Raw genomic sequence first — 24512 nt, 5'->3', positions numbered from 1 at the left:
TTAGGCTGGAATGCTTCAGTGGTGATGCCATGTTTTCCATAACATCAGGAATCATATAGAATAAAGTTGTCTGCAGTTAATGATATGAGTGGTCATTTTTTTTTAAGCTAAGGGCAATAATTTAATGCAGTAAGCTAAATTCACACAAAACCTGTATACTGTGAACTACAAAAGTGGTTTTTGTAGTTACAGTTTTAGTCAACTACACATTTCCACAAGTACTTACAAATATGTTAAAAAAACACTACCCCAAATGCTTATCCTACCATTAGCTCATTAAATATTGCCATTCCTGCTCCTGAAAGTAGATGATTGGGAAAATGATAAAACTTAAAAAGTAACCTAGGTCCAAAAGGTTTTAAATCAAAAAAGTCTTTCAACATAGAAGCATCAACATGAAACTTTTAAGTTTCTAAAAAAATAAAAATTAAAAAATCACTCTTTAGAAAATATTAAAACAAATTATCATTTAAAACACATAAACATTCTTACAAAAACTTGTAGTTTCAAATATCATCTCCTTAAAAGAAAACCAGTTCACTATGTTTAATAACATCTCAGACCACTGTTGTCTAAAAACTTCAGAATATGTAAGGCATATGTCTCAGCTGTCATAGTCAAAATGACACTTAGATTTCACATATTAAACAGCTATAGTATAGCTTATAATGGCACAAATATACCTAACACATAAATACTACTTCATCCTTTAGATAGTCAAAAGTCAGAAGGAACTGCATAATTTGTAAGGTACTTTAACTTACGTGTAGTCATTAAACTCAGTAAGTAATTCAAGTATAGTCATGTAAAGGCAGGTAATTAAAGGCTCAAGGACCACTCTAAGATCAAAGACATGAAAATAAAGGCTGAAAACTTTGTTTCTCCATCTTTCATTTACATGCCTAGATATTAGGACATTACTGAACAAAATACACAATTATTATATATGATTTCCACAGAATATAATGAAATTTCATGAAGTACAAAAATTATCAATATCCGTAGTTTGCTTCATCAAATGCTTTTCTAGCTCGTTTCAATTCTTCATTCATGGTAAGCAAGTCTTTAACCCTAGCAAACTTCCTTGGGTCCTTTCGAATCAAGAAGACCATATCTTCAACTTGTACTCGACCTTGTCTTCCAATTGACATTGCCTTGTGAGTCATTTCAGTGATGAACTCAATGACAAGATCTTCAAGAATATCCACTGACTCAGTGTAAGGATTCTGGTCATCCCCAAACCCATACATCATACATCGTAATTCTTTAGAAAAAAGTCTCTTTCTTTTACCCTGTCCACCTTCTGCACCTCCTCCAATTTCTTCATTTTCCTCCTCAAAGGTCGGGTCTTCTTCCTCATCTGCCATCATGAGTGGTCACTTAATTAAGGTAGTGCTACTGGGTCTTTCTCCTGTAAAGGTTCTTTTTTACCCCATTGTGTTTGTCGAAGTATTCATTATTTCTGGTGGGGTGAATAGGTATTTTCCATCTTGAGTATTGTTCTGACCTGATAGGTTTTTTAAAATCAACTTTATCAAAATATACTATATATACAGTAAAATATAACCATATTAAATGTATAATTCAATGAACTTTGACAAATATATAGCCTAAATCACCACCACAATCAAAATATAAAATATTTCTGTCATCTCAGAAAGTTCTCTTGTGACCAGGTAACAACGGAAGTGTTTTCTATCTTATGGATTAACTTTACTTATTCTGTATTTTCTTTAAATGAAAGAGAGTATGTACTCTTGTATCCAGTCTCTCCCTTTCGATACATATATTTGTTTACCCATTTACCTGTTCATATATATTTGGGTTATTTCCAGATTTTTACTCTTTATTTATAAGAATATACAAGTAATATACAAGATTGGACATGTTTTGATTTCTCTAAAAGTGGAATTGCTAAATCATATTGTAAATGTGTGTTTATAAGAAACTGCCAACGTGTATTCCAAAGTGACTGTACCATATTATACTCCCAAGATATGGGAGTTCCAGGGGCTGGGATTGTAGCTCAGAGGTAGAGCGCTCGCCTAGCATGGGCGGGACCTGGGTTCAGTCCTCAGCACCACATAAAAATAAAGGCATTGTGTTGTGTCCATCCATCTACACCTAAAAAATAAATGAATAAATGTTAAAAAAAAAAAAAAGAGGATATGGGAGTTCCAGTTCCTTCACCAGCATTTAGTATCATTGGTTTTTATATATTTGGCCATTTGAGTGGATATACGATACATTTCATTGTGGTTCTGATTTGCATTTGATTGCTAAAATGCTGAGTCTTATAATTTTTTGGCCAAATATATATCCTTTTTAGTATTTTACCCATTTTTAAAATTTGGGTCAGTCTTAATTCTATGTATTAATCATTTTTCAAATATATGTATTGTGAATGTTTTCGTCAGATTTTGGCTTGCTTTTCATTTTCTATATTGTAAATTTTTAATTTTGGTGAGATCTGATTTATCAATATTATCTTATGGTTAAATCTTAAGACATTTTTGGCCCACACTAAAGTTGTGATATATTCTCTTATGTTTTCTAAAAAGTGTTGTAATTTTAGTGTTCTGTTTGGGCTATCATCCTAAGAATTATTTCAGTTGTTGAGGTCCAGTTTGAGTTAACAGTCATGGTTTTTCTTTTCAACATAGAGATACAGTTTTCCCAGCAGTTTTCCTCATTACCTTTGCAACTCTACTGAATACAACTGACTATGTATGTGTGAATCTTCCTTTGATTGTGTTCAGTTCCATTGATCTATATGTCTATCCTTATGCCAGTGTCCAGTCTTAATGACTTTAGAATAATAAGTCCTGGGATCAGTTACTGTAAGTCCTCAAATTGTTTGGACTATTCTCATTTTCATCAGCTTATCAGTTTCTACAAAAAAAAAAAAAGATGGCTGGTATTTTGATTGGAATTATACTGAATGTATAAATCAATTTGATGAAAATTGACCCCTCAATAATATTGAGGAGTCTTACCCTATGTATTTTCAGCTTATGAATTTTTGTTCATTTTTTGTTAGATTAATTCAGTTGTCATTTTCTAAATCCCATATTATCTAAATTTGGCCCCATATTATCTAAAGTTGGAGTCCATTCAGAGTGTCTTCTGTATCCCTTTGATGTTACCCCCAATAGTTTGAATACTTTCTTTTAAGCACAACAAGCTTTCATAGGCTCACCTTATATTTTCCCTGCCCAGACTTAGAATTAGCTCCAAGGAGATCAGATTTATTTATTTGTTTGTTTGTTTGTTTCCTTTCTTTCTTTCTTTCTTTTATTTTTCATTTTCTTTTCTTTAGTTGTTATTGGACACAACACCTCCATCTCATTCATTCATTTCTGTGTGGTGCTGAGGATCAAACCCAGCACCTCGAATGTGCTAGGCAAGCACTCCACTATTAAGCCATAATCCCAGCCCTCAGATTTCTTTTAATAGAGAATGAAATTTAGGCACTAATGTCTGAGCTATGAAGGTCTGGGCTTATTACTGTGAGCGTCATTTATTTTTTATTCTTTCTTAGATTTATTTTTTTTAATATTTATTTTTTAGATGTAGATGTACACAACACAATGCCTTTATTTTTATGTGGTGCTGAGGATTGAACCCGGGTCCTGCCCATGCTAAGCAAGCGCTCTACCGCTGAGCCACAATCCCAGCCCCTCTTTCTTAGATTTAGTGCTATGCATTTATTATTGTTTTATGATCATGAGTTAATTTTGGTATATCCAATTAAATTTAAAGTTAGAGGGATTTTATTAAATTTCTTTGATTTTTTCCCACTTTTACATTGAAAATCTCAGTACTTTTTTCCTCTCCTTTTTTAAAAATATCTTTATTTATTTTTGTGTGGTGCTTCACACATGTGAAGCAGGTGTCTTCCACTGAGCTACAGCCCCAGCCCCTTTCTTTCTTTTTATGGAACTTCTTTATCCTTTTATACATATTAAGCAGTATCAGAACTACAAAATTTTTAGATTTCTTTGCAACTCTTTTTGAATGTAGAATATATCTCAATAGCAGTTCCTGCCTTTTTAAAAGTATTTTTTAGTTGTAAATGGACACAATACCTTTATTTATTTATCTTTTAATATTTATTTTTAGTTGTAGTTGGACACAATACCTTTGCTTTACTTATTTATATGTGGTGCTGAGGATCTAACCCAGTGCCTCACCCCTATGCTAGGTGAGTGCTCTACCATTAAGCCACAGCCACAGCCCCCAGTTTTTGCTTTTTGTAATGGGAGTATATTAGACAGTTTTCTGTTACTGTAACAAATACCAGAGATAATCTCCTTATAAAGAGAAAAGTTTGGGGGCTGGCATTGTAATTCAATGACAGATCACTCACTTAGCATTTTTGAGGCCCAGGGTTTGATTCCCAGCACTGGTGGGGTGGGGTGGGGGCCCAGATAAAGTTAAAGAGAAAAGCTTTATTTCTGCTCCTAGTTTTGAGGTTTTAGTTCATTTGTCCCATCCCACTGCCTTTGGGCCTGTGGTGAGGAAACACTTCATGATGGGGAACACATGATGGAGCAAAGCTGCTTACCTCATAACCAAGCCACAAACAAGACAGCAAGAAAAAGGGGTAGGGTCCCATTATCCCCTTCAAAGTCATACCTCCTGTGACTGGAAGACCTCCCACTGGGTCCTACAAGTTTCCACCACCTCCCAATCATACCAGGCTGGAAACTAAACCTATAACACATGGGCCTTTAGGGAGCATTTTAGATTTAAACTATAGTAGAGGGATTAGCTTATAAAAGGCTCACTGTTTTGTATAACAGTTATTAATCTGGGATAAAAACATTAAAACAAAAATCATTTGACAGAGATGCTACTATACGACTTTACCTAATTGGCATTCACAGACTATTCTGCTGCACAAGAGTAGAATGTATGTCTTTTAAAATACACATGTACCATTCAGCTGCATTATATACTGGATTGTTAATCAGTCTCACTAAGTTTATAAAGATTCACATACAGGGCTGTGTGTGAGGCACTGGGTTCAATCCTTAGCACCACATAAAAATAACCATAAATATTTTTTATTTAATTCATAGAACAATTCTGGGGGTGGACACATTTAACTCCATCTCACAGATGAGAAATATGATTTAACTGAGATCATACTGATTTTGGTATGATTTTGGTATGATTTTGGTAAATTGTTTTACCAATGGTTCCTAATAAAACATGTCGCCTTATCTAAGCAGTCCCCTCCCACACTGACTCTGGGCATTCTGTCCTTCTACAACTACAAAAAAAAAAAAAAAAAAAAGATTCAAAGTAAGTTCTGTGACCCATCAGAACTAAATTAAAAATCAGTAACAGAATGATACCTGGAAAATGCCCAAACATACCAAAATTAAATTATTCAAACAATAATTTGTTGTTGCCTTTAAAAACTATCCCTAACTTTATAGCAAACGCAGCAGTGTTTTATTGATTTTTACTATGCTGGATGTTAACTGCATTTCTTTTACTGGTTTTTCCTGATATTACTTAAGCACTACATTCAGCCATAGAGTTGCCTGGAGGGCTGGGTCTTTCCTGTGTCTTCTTTCATCCTCACATAGGTAAAATTGGCCTCCCTAACAAAGTTGAATGGCCCTTATCAGTGAGCTTCGGCTTCTAGCAAATGGATTTGGCCAAACCAAATCACAAGGACAAGCCCAGAATCAGTATGGGAGGGGACAACTTGGACAAGAAGGCATGATTCATTAGGAACCATTGGTAAAAAAATTTACCAAAATCAGTATGATCGCAGTTAAATCATTTTTCTCATCTGTTAAATGGAGTTTAATGTACCCACCTCAGAATTTTTGGTTAAGTAAATTTTTATGAAATTTACAGAAAGGTATATTCCAAAGCTTTTAATCAGTTTGCATATCATCAAAATTGATTTGAAAACACTGGAAAATTCTGTTTATAAGCAATTGTTAAAATATAAGCAATTGGAGCTGGGTGTGGTGGCACACGCCTGTTATCCCAATGGCTGGGGAGACTGAGCAAAAGCAAGGTGCTAATCAACTCAGTGAGACCCTGTCTTTAAATAAAATGCAAAATAGGACTAGGGATGTGGCTCAGTGGTTGAGTGCCCCTACTCTCAATCCCTGGTATCAAATATATAAATAAATAAACTATTGGAATCTCTTGAGGATTTTGAGGAAACAAACCAAACTAATTCCCCCTGCTCTATGCTCACAACACAGATCACTTTCATGATCCCAAAATAAACAAGAATTTTTTTTTCCCACCAGCCAGCAAGCATTCAGTTCTTCAATAGACACCTGGCAGTGATTTAGTTCGGCTCTGACATTATCAACCTGGAAATGGCATCAGATCCCACAGATTGGCCCCAGATTGCCCCCACTTTAGATACAAGTCACAAGCCCAGGTTTCCAGAACTTCTGCCAACTGCCTAAAAATTGGGATTCCCACAATCCCCTTGCTTTTAGGCCAAATTAACTGGCTAGAGCCATTCACAGAACTCAGAGAAACACATTTACCAATTATAATGGGTATTTTAAAGGATATGAATAAACAGCTAGATGAAGACATATATAGGGCAAGATCTAGAAGAATCCTGAGTCCAGAAACTTCCATTCCCATGGAGTTGTATACCACCATCCTAACATGAAAATGAGCTTTTGTTCACCTTCCTGCAAGCCTCCATGCATGCAACTGTCCATAAGCTCTCCAAACCTTCTCATTTTATGGAGACTTCATTGCATAGACATGATTGAAGTATGGACAACCACGTAGAAATTTATTGGACAAAGGAGTATGTTCTAGTGCTAATAGACTGAGTGGGGAAACCAAGCAAGGCCTGTCCAGATTCTTCTTGGCCTCTCTATGCATCATTCATTCTTACTGGCATGTGATAGGACCCCTCCTGAAATGATGTCTTATGATCTTCTCTCATATAGGTACACTGATGATTTGGGGGATGGGATACTGAGGGTTTAACTCAGGGACACTCAACCACTGAGCCATATCCCTAGCCCTTTTTTGTATTTTTATTTAGAGAAAGGGTCTCACTGAGTTACTTAGAGCCTCGATGTTGAGGTTAGCTTTGAACAGTGATCCTCCTGTCTTGCCTCCCGAGCCACTGGGTTTAAGCATGTGCTTGGAGGATTTGTAGGATGAACCAGAAAGCAAAAAAAGAAAATATTTGATTGGTTAATGTGGAGCAGTAGCCTTATTTAGATCCTTTCCTGTTAGAAGGTAGTTGGCAGTTTTTGACTGATGAAGCTTTTTTCATTTTACCCTTTACACTGAGTTGGGTTCCTATTTATTTACATAGGAATCCAGGATACTGGAGCCACCTTAGTCTCATGGCCTACCAATTAATTATTTTAAAAATTAACATCAGATCAAAAATTAATTCCAAAGTAATCTAAATGTAACAGGTAAAATTATGAAACTCTGAAAAGAAACCATGAAGTAAGTCTTTATGACCTTGGATTAGTTTCTTATATTTGACACCAAAAGCCCAAGCAAAAAATGTGGGGGGAAAACTACATAAATTGAACTTCATCAGAATTAAAAACTTTCATACTTTAAAGGATGCGATCAAGCCAAGTGTAGTAGCAACACACCTGTAATCCCAGCATCTCATGGAGGCCCTCAGCAACTTAGTGAGACCCTGTCTAAAAAAAAAACAGAGAGCTATGGATGTGGCTCAGTGGTTAAGTACTCCTGGGTTCAATCCAGAAAAATAAAAATAAAGGATGCAGTCAAAAAGGTGAACAACATCTCAGAATGGGAAAAAATGTTGCAAATCATGTACTTGATAAGGGACTTGTTTCGAGAATACATGAAAACTCATCTTAAAAAGACAAAAATAACAAGACAATCAGCCCAATTTTAAAATGGGCAAAGACTCTGAATAGATAATTCTCCAATGATGTACAGATGGCTAATAAGCACTTGAAAAGATGCTTAACACCATTAGTCATCAAGGAAATGCAAACAAAGCCATGAGTTTCACACCTACTAGAATGACTGGAATCAAAAAGGCAGACTTTAATAGTTGTTTGCCATGATATGGTGAAACCATATGCTGCTGGTGGGATCAACAGTGATTCTGCAATTGAGTTGTTGCTTTATGACCCAACAATGTACTCCTATCTATACACCCTAGAGAAATGAAAACATGCACACAGAAAAAGTTGTATATGAATGTTATAACTACATTATAATAGTCAAAAAATAGAAACAACCCAAGTGTCCATTAGTTGACAAATACAGAATATTATTTGGCCATTAAAAAGATGGAAGTACTGATACATGTTACAACAGAGATTAATCTTAAAAACATGCTAAGTGAGGGGCTGGGTTGTGGCTCAGCGGTAGAGCACTCACCTCACACATGTGAGACCCTGGGTTTGATCCTCAGCACCACATAAAAATAAACAAAATAAAGATACTGTGTCCATGTATAACTAAAAAAAAATTTTTTTAAAAACATGCTAAGTGAAAGAAGCTAATCACAAAAAATCCACATATTTTATGATTTAATTTATATTAAATATCCAGAAGAGGCAAATCTACAGACAGAAAGCAGACTAGTTGCTGCTCAGGGCAGCAGGGAATGAGCAATAGCTCAATCATACTGAGCTGTTTCAGGGATGATTAAATGTTCTAAAATTGACAGAAATGATTGCGTGCACTGTGAATGTACTATAAACCATTGAATTGTAGTCTTTAAATGAGTGAATTTATGGTATATGAATTATATGTCCATAAAACTATTACCAAAAAAGGGAGGGAGGGAAGACAAAAGAAAGATAAAGATTCTTTTTTTTCTGTCTTTTAATTACATATTAAATTTATTTTTTCATGAGCGATCAAAAAAGCTAATTTTTCAAGAATATTTACCAAATGATGTCCCTTTAAGCCAAAACTCTAATTACTTTACATAACAATCTATATGATACCCCAAACCATTCAATTTTGAACTTTAAAATGGTTAGGATGGTGAATTTTGCCTCCATTTAAAAAAAATTATATGCTTTAAAATCTCTTAAGATAACAACATTAATTCAGCCATAAAACCCCACTTGAACAAATCAGAGATCAGGTTGTTTTTGACACCAACTTCCCAAGAAGAGGTCGACTAAAATTGTATTATGAGTGGAATCTGTGAGAGTCGAACAGAAAGCCACCAAGAGAGGGTCATCAGAATTCTCTCATTGGGGGTGCTGGGATTGTGGCTCAGTGGTAGAGCACTTGCTTAGCATGTATGAGTTACTGGGTTTGTTCCTCACTACCACATACATATATACATACATACATACATACATAAAATTTAAAAAAAAAGAATTCTCTCATTGGAAATTTCAAAGTTAAAAGAAAGAGACCACCATTCTAATATGTGAAACAATTAAGCTGAATTTATTACTTGCTAAATAACAGAATGATCTTTTTTGTTTTTTAATTTATTCTAATTTGTTATATATGACAGCAGAATGCATTTCAATTCATATTACATATATATAGCACAATTTTTCATATCTCTGGTTGTACACAATGTACAGTCATGCCATTCATGTCTTCATATATGTAGTTAGAGTAATGATGTCCATTTCATTCCATTTCCTTTCTTATCCCCATGCCCCCTCCCTTCCCATACCTTCCCTTTGCCTTATCTAGAGTTTGTCTATTCCTCCCATGTTCCCCTCCTCATCCCCATTATGAATCAGCATTCTTATATGAGAAAACATTTGGCATTTGGTTTTTTGGGATTGGCTTACTTTACTTAGCATTATATTTTCCAACTCCATCCATTTACCTGCAAATACCATGATTTTATTCTCTTTTAATGCTGAGTAATATTCCATTGTGTGTGTATGTGTGGTGTGTGTATGTATATGTATGTATACACACACACACACACACACACACACACACACACACATACACACACATACAGTTTAAATATCCAATCATCTACTAAAGGACATCTAGGTTGGTTCCACAGTTAGGTATTATGAATTGTGCTGCTATAAACATTGATGTGGCTGTGTTCCTGTAGTATGCTGTTTGTAAGTCCTTTGGGTATAGACTGAGGAGTAGGATAGCTGGGTCAAATGGTGATTCCATTCTCAGTTTTCTAAGGAATCTCCATACTGCTTTCCAGATGGCTGCACCAATTTGCAGTCCCACCAGCAATGTATGGGTGTGCCTTTTTCCCCACATCCTCTCCAACACTTATTGAAGAGAGAGAGAGAAAGAGATTTTTAATGTTTATTTTTTAGTTTTCGGCGGACACAACATCTTTGTTTTTGGTGCTGAGGATCGAACCCGGGCCGCATGCATGCCAGGCGAGCGCACTACCGCTTGAGCCACATCCCCAGCCCTGTTTATATTCTTAATAGCTGCCATTCTGACTAGAGTGAGATAAAATCTTAAGAGTTAGTTTTGATTTTCATTTCTCTAATTGCTAGAGATGTTGAACATTTTTACATATATTTGTTCATTGATTGTATATCATCTGTTCAGTTCCTTGGCCCATTTACTGATTGGGTTATTTGGTTTTTTTTGGTGTCAGGGTTTTTGAGTTCTTTATATAACCTAGAGATTAGTGCTCTGATGAGCATGTGGTAAAAATTTGCTCTCATTCTTTAGGCTCTCTATTCCCCTCACTGATGTTTCTTTTGCTGAAAAGAAGATTTTTAGTTTGAATCAATAACATTTGTTGATTCTTTTAATTCTTGCACTATCGAGACTTACAGGACCTAATCCAACATGATGGAGATTAGGGCCTACTTTTTCTTCTTTTAGGTGCAGGGTCTCTGGTTTAATTCCTGGTCCTTGATCAACTTTGAGTTGAATTTTGTGCATGGTGAAAGATAGGGATTTAATTTCATTTTGTTGCATCTGGATTTCCAGTTTTTCCAGCACCATTTGTTAAAGAGGCTATCTTTTCTCCAATATATGTTTTTGGCACCTTTGTCTAATATAACTGTAATTATATGGGTTAGTTTCTGTGTCCTCTATGCTGTACCATTGATCTACCAGTCTATTTTGGTAACAATATCATACTGTTTTTGTTACTATTGCTCTGTAGTATAGTTTAAAGTCTGGTATAGTGATGTCACCTGCTTCACTCTTCTTGGCTAAGGATTGCTTTAGCTATTCTGGGTCTCTTATTTTTCTAGATGAATTTCGTGACTGCTTTTTCTATTTCTATGAGGAATGTCATTGGGATTTTGATTGGAATTGCATTAAATCTGTATAGTACTTTTGGTAGTATGGTCATTTTGACAATTTTAATTCTGCCTATCCAAGAACAAGGGAGATCTTTCCATCTTCTAAGGTCTTCTTTAATTTCTTTCATTAGTGTTCTGTAGTTTTCATTATAGAGGTCTTTCACCTCTTTAGTTGATTCCCAAGGTTTTTTTTTTTCTTCAGGCTATTGTAAATGGGGTAGTTTTTCTTTCAGAGGATTTGTCACTGATATACAGAAATGCCTTTGATTTATGAGTGTTGATTTTATATTCTCATACTTTGCTGAATTCAAACATTAGTTCTAGATGTTTTCTGGTGGAAATTTTTGGGTCTTCTCGGTATAGCATCATATCGTTGGCAAATAGTGCTAATTTGAGTTCTTCTTTTCCTATCCATATCCCTTTAATTTGTTTCTTCTGTCTAATTGCTCTAGCCAGTGTTTCAAGAACTATTTTAAATAGAAGTGGTGAAAGAGGGCATCCCTGTCTTGTTCCTATTTTTAGAGGGAATGTTTTCAATTTGTCTTCATTTAGAATGATGTTGGCCTGGGGCTTAGCATAGATAGCTTTTAGAATGTTGAGATATGTTCCTGTTATACCTAGTTTTTCTACTGTGTTGAACATGAAAGGGTGCTGTATTTTGTTGAATGCTTTTTCTGCATCTATTGAGATGATCATATGATTCTTATCTTTAAGTCTATTGATGTGTGATGAATTACATTTATTGAACAGAATGATCTTTACAAAACATTCTCTCTAAACAAAGCAAGAGCTGATATGTAGGATTTAGGAAAGCATAAATTTTAGGGATTGGCAGACTGGGAATGTTTTAGGGATTGACTCACTCCTAGCATGGGTGGAGGTTTTGTTTGGGGTTTGTTTGTTTGTTTGGTCAGTTATTTGGTTGGGTTGGAGGGAGCAGTATTTTCGCTGCTGGAGATGGAACCCAGAACTTGATTATAAGCAAGTGTTCTACACTGAGCTGCACACCTCACCCCCTGCTCCCAGCCATGGTTTTTGGAGATGGCAGACTACCCAAAGCAGAAGTAAAGGCATGAATACTGGATGAGGCTGGAGATGATTGTCAATCAGACAAGCATAGAGCTGTCACTGGAGGATGACTTTCAGAGGCATGCCTGTTGTAGCAGAGCAGTCACTGTTTCAGACAGATTTAAAATTGGTTTTATAGTCACTTGTTTAGTAAGTTTTTTTGTAATAAGGACTAAAGATGAGGCAGTCATTCCCTTTCTTGAATTTGTAGAAGAGGAACTTTTTTCCAGTCCCCACTATTTCTGACAGCTGCATCATAACTTAAAAGCAAGAAGACTATTAATCAACAAACAATCACCAAAGGCAGCCAAATCAAAAGGGAAGTTATTGGGGCTGGGGATGTGGCTCAAGCGGTAGCGCTCTCACCTGGCATGCACGGGACGCTGGGTTCGATCCTCAGCACCACATAAAAATAAAACAAAGATGTTGTGTCCACCAAAAAATTAAAAATAAATATTAAAAAAAGAAGTTATTTAAGCTTGTGCTGAAAATATTAGAATTATTAAAAAGAGATCATTTATTATTAAAAAGTGGTTATTGAAAGGAAACAGTAGTTTTTAACTCAGTGGCACTGAATGCATCTTAAGATTAATATCAACTGAAGTAGTATACCTCTTCAAAGTAAAATCTTTTCTTAGAAGAGCAAATAGAAGTTACTTTATATAGGATACTCATTCAAAACAATTATCAAACACTTATCAGAAGAATAGCACCGAATGTCAGTGCTCCAGTCATTAAGGAGCCTAGTTATATTTAAAAGGTCAGCAGTTGCACAGATGAGTATAAAGTAATGTGTATGCTACCACATTTTGAGTGGGTCTGTATAACCTGCCTTGGGAGCAGAGAAAGGGGTATGGAGTAAGGAGGCGGGGTGGTCATGAAGATCTTCAGAGAAAGGATAATATTTGAACTGACTCTTGAAAGGTAGGAACTCACCAGACATCAAAAGGCAATAAAAAGATATTATGCACAGAGGGACCCTCATAAACAGAGGCATGAGAGCACATGATATATTAGAGGAACAGCACATAGTAGTGTGGGAGCGCAGGGTGTGTGGAAAGTAGTGGAGGAAATAAGTTGAATTTGAAAGATGGCTTGTTCCATGTTAAAATTTAGTTAATTCTATATTCAGTAGGCACTCCAGAGTTTTTGTAGAAGATTTTAGCAGGGAAGTGACATGATGAGACCATGCACAGCCTGTAAAAGATGGATTATAGAGGAAAAGAAAAAGACCAAGAGTTGGATTATAAGGCTGAAAATACTGGATTTTAGGATGTTCTGAGGGGTAGCCTTGTTAACGGGGGGGGGGGGGGAGTAGGCTTTATGGCATACTTCCTTTTCCTATTCATAAGTTATATATTTTTAAATTTTTATACCTTTATTATATTTATTTATTTTTATGTGGTGTTGAGGATCAAACCCAGGGCCTTGCATGTGCTAGGCGAGCGCTCTACAGCTGACCACAACCCCAGCCCCTCATAAGTTATATTTGATGTGTCATCAGTACTATGCTCTTGTGAATATACAGTCAGTCAAGGGCTGGAGGTGTAGCTCAGTAGTAGAGCACATGCTTATCTAGCACAAGACCTTGGTTTCAATCTCCAGCACATACCCCCACCCCCAATAGATAGATAGAAGGAAGAAGTATGCTATTGCCATGTTTAGGGGGACTGCTCTTGTGTTTATGTTCTTTTCCTTTCTCCTCCTCTCTGCAAATGATAAATTACCTTTTATACCCAAGAAGAATTGCTTGTGAATATCAAGATTGTCCTAAATAAATAAATGGGAAATAATTTAATAATGAAAGGGGGGAAATGCCTTGATTTCTGATCATTTTCTTGGTTTCCTTAGATAATTAAGTTGAAAGCTGAAGCCCGGCTAGACCTGCTAAAGCAGATTGGCGTTTCTGTGGACACATGGCTAAAGAGTGCCATGAACCAAGTAATGGAAGAACTGGAAAATGAGCGATGGGCCCACACTCCTGCAGCCACCAGCAATGGCACACTACACTCGGTATGGTTTCTTTTCTTGGATATGATGGGCTTTCACTAAAGGATGAAAAAGAAGTACAGGAAAAAGAAGAGAGAAGATAAAAGCAGTTTGTTAATGTTTTTTTTAATGTGCAGAAAAAGAATACATTGTCATTAATGGGGTTATCAATGATTATCTACCAATCTCATTATTTATTCTATTCATGAAGTAAATGTACTTCTTAGCTAGAAGTAGTAGAATAGAAAACTTAACCTAGCCTTTCTGAAGTTTTCAGAAGTCATCTTTAGTGAAAATGAAAAACATTCAGAGTTGTAAAATCTTAAAGAAGTGTGAGTGAGGCGTGGTGGCACACAGCTGTAGTCTCAGTGACACAGGAGGCTGAGACAAGAGAATCGCTCAAGTCCAGGAGTTCGCACCTTGCTTGCACAACATAACCATACCTGTCTCAAAATTAAAATAAACAAATTTTCAGCAGTGTGGAGGCTCAGTGTAAAGGTAACTCCAGCTCCCACAGGCTCTCATACTTGATTGTCAAACCTGGGGCACAAGCTTCAGTTTTCTTACTTCACATCCAAAGGTCTTTCCACTTGGATGTCATCCAGTTCAACTTTGGTTTGTCATGTTAAAGATCTAAGAATCAGAAAAGTTCATTGATTTCCCTGATACTACATAGGTGGATATGTGATGCATTCTAGTCAGACCTAATTCCTACTGCCACCTTGTTACCCATTACTCTCTCTCATCTTGTTTATTTCCTTAATGGTGTTATCACAGTTTGTACTTCTCTTCTTTGTTTTCTTTTGTTTATTGTCCGTCTTCCTCTCTGAAATATAATTGCCATATCTGCCTAGTTCATTGCTCTGCACAGCTAAATGTCTGGCACATAATAGGTTCTTCATATTTGTTGAAGGAAGAAATGGAGAAAAATATGGATACATAGGTGGGTGGGTGGAACAGTATCAAACTAAAATCTAAAATCTCCCAAGTTCCACTGTATTTGTAATGTTGTGTCCTTCAGAAATAAAGCGTCCTTGATAGAGAAATTAGCCAAAGTTTTAAAACATTCTTAGAAGTTTTTTCAGTTTTTTCACATAACATTCTGATTTTTTAATGGGCATACACTTGCACATTTAAAAAGGATTGTGTGTGGGTATACATTTAAGAAGACAAGATCTATTGAAGGTTTATTTTTATTTCACTATTAATGGTAATTCAGTCCAGGGGAAAAAACCACACATCACCCAAATGACTTTGGGGTTAGAAGAGCTTGCCATGTTTTCATTAGAACAGAGTTGCTTCATGTCATGGAATATTTCTTCCTATTGCATCTTTTAAAAGATGTTAATTCCAATCTGCTTTAGGTTACTTTGTTGTATAGTTTATAATGTCAGCAAATTCTGGGCACAAACTTGCTTTTGGCTTCTACAGCAGCAGCACTGTTTCCAACCAATCAAACCCATTACTATCCTTGGACTAGCACCTCTTCTGACTAAACCACCTGAGAAGGTCCGTATCACTTCACATTGTGCTTACTTCCAGGCAAATTGGAGGTAAATAAAACTTGTTTCTCTCCTCAAAGAGCTTACAAGCTGGGAGAGAAGACAAGACTTTCATAGACCTTAGTGATACGTAGCAGTGTGTGACTGGGCCACTGTGTGGCCGCTTGAAATTGCTTACCTCTATCATCAGCACACCTTGGGAAAAGTCACTTTTTTCTGGATTTCTGAGAGAATGTTAAGTTAATTGATTCCAAGATCTCCAGCTCTAAAATCTCATAGTTCTGTGACATGCAGCCAGAAAAGCTCAAAACTAGTTAGAAGAAGTTTGCCTCATGCAGGAAATGTCATTTGAAGGTAGTCCTTGAACAATTTTAGCAAAAAATAAAGAGGAAGGGCTCCTGGGTATAAAGGAGGGGAATGAAGGAAATGTGTATCTAGTGGTATGTAGACATCAGCTCATCTAGAGACATGTCTCTGGTAAAGAAAGTATTTTGCAATCTCATCCCACATTTTCCTTCTATCTAGTCAGTCTTGGTAATCCTATGTCTTCCCTCCTCATTGAGGGATTATATTTTGTAGAAGATCTACTGACAATATAAATTAAAGAGAGATTCAGTCACAAAATTATTTAATGAGGTCCCAATATTTATTTAACCTGCTTTTGAATAACATCTCTAAAATAACTTAGAGAGGATTGTATCTCTTCACACTGACAGCTAGCTGGCTGACAAATGTAAAGCAGAAGCACACATTCTAGTAACCAAATATTTTCTTCCATTATAGATGCCAACAAAAGCATTAGTCATCTAGAAAATATGATTGATACTACTGGTAGACATTAACAGTATAACTGAAAATTACCTTATAAAATATAAATGTTTTTTCAATATACAGTCTATTTACCTTATAGAATAAGGAAGGAACTATACTTGAGCATTGACTCTTTGTCTTCTGCTTCATACGTGGTACAGAATATAAAACTGGGAAGAAAAAAAAAAGAATCTCAGAATATGGCAACATTGTTTAAAAGGAGAACAGTCTGCTGGTGTAAATGTTCAGTTGGTGGGTAACTGAAGAGCTTCCTGTGTTTGAATTGCTGCCAGTGACTTAGTCTGTCTTCATGTCATTCATCCCTCCTTTTTTTTCTTTGTTTTCCCTTACTCAAAATCCACAACCAATTTACAACCTAACTTTTGAAATTATATTAACTCTATGATAGGAAAAGTTACATAACTATATTACAAAAAAAAATTAGAAAACAGAATGGGGAGGCAAATGACCAAAAGTTCCATAACACTACAGATAGCAATGTGGTATAATTCGTTCCTCTTTTCTTTCTTCATTTTCATGTAATTGGCAAGCACAAATTATATATATTTATGGTATACAACATGTTTTGAAATATATTCATTACTGATATATATATTTTAAATATATTTATCATAATTAAATTAATTTTGTATTTTTTCTGCCTAACATGCCTTGTCACTAGATGATCTTCATAATTATTCTTCCAGTGCCTGTACAGTATTTCATTAGGAAGGCATAATAAAATTCACTTAAATGTTCTCTTATATGCTCATTATTTAGACTGCCTCCAAATTTTTGCTATTTTAAATAATATAAAAAATTTTTACACATATAATTGGCTTTCCATATCCCTGGATTCTGCATCCATGGATTCAACCAACCACTGATCAAAAAAATTGGGAGAAAAATCACTTCAATTGTGAACATATACAGACTTTTTTTCTCTTATCAATATTCCCTGGACAAAATAGTATAGCAACATTTTTAAAAAAATATTTTTTTAGTTGTCACTGGACCTTTATTTCATTTATTTACATGTGGTTCTTAAGACTCGAACCCAGTGCCTCACACATGCTGGGCAAGCACTCCCATTGAGCTATAACCTCAGCCCCAGTAACAACTTTTTACATAGCATTTACATTGTATTAGGCAATGTAAGCAATGATTTAAAATACATGGGAGAATGTGTGTTGTTTAATATGCAAATACTATGCCATTTTATATTAGAGATTTGGACATTGATAGATTTTGGTATCCATGAGAGGTCCTGGAGCCAACCTGCCTTGGATACCAACAGGTGACTGTATTTTTCCATATTGAGAATTTTTCCTGTAGTACAGATTTTCAGAGTGGGATTAGTTGGTCAGAGATTTGCAGTCCTTGTTTAATATTGGTTTATTTTTTTTCTTAAACTTTCTAATTATAGCTAATACTATGTACTTGTCTTCCCTATCTTTAGTCACTTCCCCCAAATATTGAACAAAAGCAAACAGTCAACTTTGTCTAAGAGTATGATGATTGAATATGAGAGTTACACAGAAATTCTGACTCCAGTCATTATGAAGACCATGTTGAATAGTATGATTGAAATGCAAGGAAATTAATCTTTTTTTGTAATGGAAAACCTCTCAAATTTATTAGTAGATTAAATATTTTTAACCGTTGAGATGTAGTTTAGTTCCATCAGCCCAGGTATTGCCTAATAGTTCTTGCAGTATAGAGGTCTTTGTTTTTGAATATGAAAATCTGTTTTTGGTTTAAGCTAATCCCAGTGAAAAGAAACAGCGGATTTTTATAAATGCAAACTGTTGAAAACAGTTTGTAGAATGTGCCTACAAAAATCTTCAGTTGCTTTTGCATTTACAGTATTTCCAAATGAGCAATTGTGGTTTTTATTTAACTAAACTCCATATTCAAAAGAGCCTACTCTTTTAGTGAAACTAACAAATCCTCAGTAGGAACAGCTTACTTCAGTAAGTATGCCTTGAGCCAGTCCTTCTTATGAGACCCTTCACTAGGTACTGAGAATTACTAAATTGAATATGTCTATTAAGTTAGTGCCCACAGATCAAGAGAACCAGTCTCACTTAATGACAGCTACGGCCAAAAGGTAGGCGAAAAGATGCACAGAATTTCACTCTGAGGGGATGTATACTATGTTCCTTGACTTTCTGCATAGCCATAATAACAAGTGCCAATCTAGCAATCCCATTAATGGGTACATATTCAAAAGAAATGAAATCAGTATGTTGAAGGAGGTTATCTACTTTCCCATGTTTATCACAGTGCTATTCACAATGACTAAGATATGGAATCAACCTAAACATCCATCATCAGATTTCTGGGTTTTAAATTGTGGCATTTAGTTGGGCTCAATTGTGCATATCTGTCCAGCAACTTGGGAGGCTGAGGCAAAAGGATCACAAGTTCAAAGCCAGCCTCAGCTACTTAGTGAGACTCTAAGTAACTTAGCAAGATCCTGTTGTAAATTTAAAAATAAAAAGGTCTGGGAATATGGTTCAGTGGTTAAGTGCCCCAGTACCAAATAATTAATTAATTTAAAATATGGCATATATATATATGAATGTTGTTGAGCCATAAAAACAGTGCAGTCCTGTCATTCATGACAGCATGGATAAATCTAAAGGACATTATGTCAAGTAAAATAATCCAGGCACAAAAAGATAAATATCTTATATTCTCTCTTATATGTGAAATCTTAAAAAAAATTATCTCAGAAGTAGAGTTGAATGGTGGTTCCTAGAGATTGGGATGATTGGGTGAAGGTATATGGTTAAAGAAAATATGATCATAGTTAGAAAAGAATAAATGAGGAGATCTATTGTACAGCAAAGTAGCTATAGTTAATTATGGTATGTTATTTATGAAAAATGTAACAAAAGTAGATGTTATGCTCTTAGCACAAAAATGTGAGGATAAATAAATTATAAAAAATGTATGTACATATATGTTATTACTAGAAGAAAAGCCATCAGAAAAGATAATGAGCTGAATGCAGTGGCAAACTCCTGTAATCCCAGTTACTCCTGAGACAGAAAAGGCAAATTTGAAAGCAGCAGAGGCAACATAGTTTAAAAAAAAAAGTAATGCTTTTTATCTCTACCTAGTGGAATACTGTGTTGTTATTATCAACTTTATTTTGTTTATGATGACTTTTTTAGGAAATTAAGTTATTAATTCAAAGTTCTTAAAACTATCTCATCAATTATGATTTCTATGAAATAAAGGAATTAACTTAATTTTATACAAGAAAAAAATAAAGTGCCTGACACAGTTTCTTATACATAGTACATGTTAAAAATATTTATCTGAACCTCAGAAAAGCCATTTACTCTAGTTCTGACAGGTGCATTACTACTCAATGGAGGGAGTTCACATTGATAGAGTGTATTATGACCCAGGTATTCTGCCAAATACAATCATACGTTATATATATGTGCACAATTAATTAATGAGCACAAAAATCCTGAGTGTATTTACGTTGAGGACACACACTTGGGAGAATTAAATACCTCCTGAAGGCACACAGCATATAAATGAAGAGAAGTGACATTTGAACCAAAATATATCTCCCTCTGAAGTCCTGCTCTTTATCAATTATTTCACCATCTCTGAGTTCCCTTTCTTCCTCTAACTTCTATGATGTTTTAATAGCTGTGCATTATTTTATTATTTTTCATTTCTGAAGCATTTGTTGAATCATCATTGAAGGTCCCATTTCCAATGTAGTTAATGGTTTTATAGCATCAAGTACTGTATGAAAGATGACATTAAAATTCCCAAGTTTTTTTAATATTTTTAACAGCTTTACTGTGATAGAATTGACATACGATAATCTGCACATATCTAAATGTGCACAGTCTAATACATACAGACACATGTATACACCATGAAACCACCACCATTATAATGATGAACGTATCTATTACCCCCAGAGGTTTCCTCATTTCCTTTGTAATCTGCCTTTCCCATCTCTCATTAGTCAACCAGTAATCCACTAGTGTTTATTGCTCAACATTTGTTTGGTTTCATTGGTGGATCTATTTGTCTAGTTTGATGCCAGTACTCCATTGTCTTAAGTCCTATAAAATTATAAAATGTTTTTTTGGGATTGGTTAACTTCTCTTAGCATTATCTTCTCCAACTGCATCCATTTACCTGCAAATGCCATAATTTTATTCTCTTTTAGTGCTGAGTAATATTCCATTGTGTATATATACAACATTTTTTAATCCATTCATCCACTGAAGGGCATCTAGGTTGGCTCCACAGTTTAGCTATTGTGAATTGTGCTGCTATAAACATTGATGTGGCTGTGTCCCTGTAGTATGCTGTTTTTAAGTCCTTTGGGTATAGTCTGAGGAGAGGGATAGCTGGGTCAAATGGTGGTTCCATTCCCAGATTTCCAAGGAATCTCCATAGTTCTTTCCATATTGACTGCCCCAATTTGCAGTCCCACCAGCAATGTATGGGTGTGCCTTTTTCCCCACATCCTCACCAACACTTATTATTGTTTGTCTTCATAATATCTGCCATTCTGACTGGAGTCAGATGGTATCTTAGAGTAGTTTTGATTTGCATTTCTCTAATTGCTAGAGATGATGAATATTTTTTCATATATTTGTTGATTGATTGAATATCCTGTTCTGAGAAGTGTCTATTCATGTCCTTGGCCCATTTATTGATTGGGTTGTGGGTTTTTGTTTGTTTGTTTGTTTGTTTTGTTTTGTGTTTTTTTTTTTTTTGGTGTTTAGCTTTTTGAGTTCTTTATATACCTTAGAAATTAGTGTGTGATCTGATATATGAGGGGTAAAAACTTGCTCCCAAGATGTAACAATGGGTGCCCATCTAATGATGGTCCCGTAAGAATTATGTCATCTAAAATATAGAAAGAAAAAAATTGTCATGTAGTAACATAGGCCTCTTAATTTGGTAAGCATTCTCTGCGATGTTCACACCATGATAAAAACCCCTAACAATCTAACAATGCATTCTCAGAAGTAGTCCCCATCTCTAAGCAATGCATGACTGTGATTGGAATCAACCTATACTATCTGTGAAGATAGGATTTGAAGAGGGAGACTGTTTAGGAGTCTTAAGGTGTTCCAAGTAACAGGTTGGATTTTGTTGAGTAGAAATAAACACCATCGCCCCCAAAATTATAAAATGTTGAAGTCAGGGAGGATAAGTCCTCCAACTTTTTTTTTGTACCAAGGATTGAACCCAGAGGCACTTAACCACTGAGCCACATCCCAGCCCTTTTTATTTTTTATTTTGAGACAGGGTTTCACTAAGTTGCTGAGACCGACTTCGAATTCACAATCTTTCTGTCTCGGCCTCCTGAATGCTGCATTTATAGGCGTGTGCCGTCACACCTGGCTCCCCCAACTTCTTAAAGATGTTCTCAAAGTTGTTCTGGGTTTTCTAAATCATTTTTACATAATTTTTTGTCAGTACTGGAGATTGAACACAGGGGCACACTACCAGCTCTTTTTATTTTATATATTAAGACGTAGTCTTACTAAGTTGCCTGAGCTAACCTTGGACTTGATCCTCCTGCCTCAGCTGCTGGAATCACTGAAATTACAGGTGTGGTGTGCCACCATGCCCAGCTCCGGATATTTTTTGTTACTGGTCTCTTTTTTTTCCCCCTTTTGTGTGTGTGTGCGCACGCGTGTGTGTGTGTGTGTGTGTGTGTGTGTTGTTTTACTATTTATTGAACCCAGGACCTTGTGCATGCTAGGCAAATGCTCTACCTAGCCTTTTTTTTTTTTTAACAGGGACCACTAAGTTTTGCAGCCTGGCCTCAAATTTGTGATCCTTTTTCCTCAGCTTCCCAAGTAGTTGGGATTACAGTCTACTTGCATCATCACACACAGCTGTTAGTGATTTCTAATTTGTTTCTGTTGTAGTCCGACATACTTGACATACTTGAATCCTACTAAATTGTTTTGTGACCTAGTATATGGTATATCTTGGTAAATGTTTCTCATGTACTTGCTGCTGTTAGATATTATGTTCTATAAATGTCAGTTAAGTCAAGTTGGTTCTTCTGTATCCTTACTGGTTTTCTGAGAACTCCACCTGATGCCCTGAGCCTTCTGAGGTTTTCTATTCTATTAGGAGAGAACAGGAATTATTGTCAAATCTGTGCAATATCTGTGGATCATTTTCTCTAATCCATTTGGGTGGTTCTATTCTTAACCACACATACTTTCTTCATATAACATGTACTGATCAGTACTCAGCTGAATACTTGTCCTCTGCAGATTTCCCATGATATCTGTCTATCTCTGTCTCTCTCTCCCACCCTCCTCTTCATCACTCTGCAGTCTCAACTCCAGCCACTTTGGCCTTCCTGAATTCCTAGTTCTACTTCATCAGTTCTGGGAGACCATCATCCTCTCTGCCTGGATTTCCTCTCCTTATGTCTCTGCCTAGGAACTTTTTCTGGCAGTAGGTCATTACTTAATGTCCAGTGTCTTAAAAACTATATGTATACACACACACACACACACACACACACACACACACACACACACACACACATATTTATAAATACATATTTATTAAACATTTTTAGTTGTAAATGGACACAATACCTTTATTTATTTATTTATTTATTTATTTATTTATTTATTTATATGTGGTCCTAAGGATTGAATCCAGTGCCTCACACATGCTAAGGAAGCGCTTTACCACTGAGCTATAACCCCAGCCCTCTTCCATATATTTTGAACAGTTTTTAGTTAGTTTAGACCCTGATAGTCCATCTTGCTTGGAAGCAGGAATCCATTTTCCTGATACTTTTTCACATATTTCATAACTTTTTGTGTCATATTTGGAATAATGTTCACTGTGATCACTTCTCTGTCCACATGGAGTTCAGAGGTTCTGTTGTTTATTTTCTATAAGCAGCTGCCTTCCCCTGTATTGAGTATTAACAGATTCTTTATCTAGATTCTCCCTACCTCATAGAAACAATAAAAGCTAATGGTTTATTAAGTGCCTTCTGTGCAGCAAGCATGCATTAATGGTTTTAAATGTATTACCTCATTTAATCCTTATGGTACCCTGTGAAGCAGTCATTAACTTCATTAGAGAGATGAGATAATTGAGTTGGAGAAGTTAAGTAGTTTGCCCAAGGTCACACAGGAGGTGACATGGTCAGCTCTCACACTCAAGTCCAACAGACTCAGAGCCCACTGCTTCCTAGAGAGTACCACAAAGCCCATGGTGCCTATCTGAGGTTATTTTGCGAGTACAAGAAGACCACTACTAAAACCAACTCAAAAAGATTCTTCTTATCTGTCCTGGCAATAACAGTAAGCATTTTACAACATCTAAGGAAGGAAAAATACTAGTACAGCTAGAAAAAAAATCATTTTGATTGAAGTTCTGTCAAGTGACCGGAAGAAAAAGAATTGAGTGCAGTTCTTTAGATAATAGAAGAAGAATGTAATTTTAGAAATGCTGAGTCAAGAGGGTAGAGGAGGGGGCTGGTGTGTAGCTCAGAAGTAGCATGTAGGAGACCCTGACTTCCATCTCCTCCACCACGGGGCGGGGGTGGGAAGGTGAGGGGTTGGAGCCAGGGCTGTGGCTCAGTGGTAGAATACTTATCTAGCATGTGTGAGGCACTGGGTTTGATCCCTGGCACCACATACAATAAACAAATGAAATAAAGGTATTGTGTCCATCTACAACCATAAAAATATTTAGAAAAAAATTTTTCTAAATAGTTTTGTGAGGGTAGAAGAGGGGAAAAGGAAGAAATTATTCTGAGATGATATGATTCCGGAAGGTGCTGGAGCAGTGCAGAAGCATGTGCTGCTGTCACTGAAGCCTTTCATTCCCTTCCATAAGAACCAAAAAATGAACTCAA

General features: G+C 35.8%; 2 pseudogenes; one reads left to right on the top strand and one right to left on the bottom strand.

Annotated features, from left to right (window-relative positions):
* Positions 1–24512, top strand: part of LOC143388249 (F-BAR and double SH3 domains protein 2-like) — a 126297-nt pseudogene that overhangs the window by 87306 nt on the left and 14479 nt on the right.
* Positions 875–1367, bottom strand: LOC143388250 (transcription initiation factor TFIID subunit 13 pseudogene; annotated as a pseudogene).

This window comes from Callospermophilus lateralis, unplaced genomic scaffold (assembly GCF_048772815.1).
Source record: "Callospermophilus lateralis isolate mCalLat2 unplaced genomic scaffold, mCalLat2.hap1 Scaffold_831, whole genome shotgun sequence".
Classification (NCBI taxonomy): Eukaryota; Metazoa; Chordata; class Mammalia; order Rodentia; family Sciuridae; genus Callospermophilus; species Callospermophilus lateralis.
This window is presented reverse-complemented; position numbering and strand designations above follow the sequence as displayed.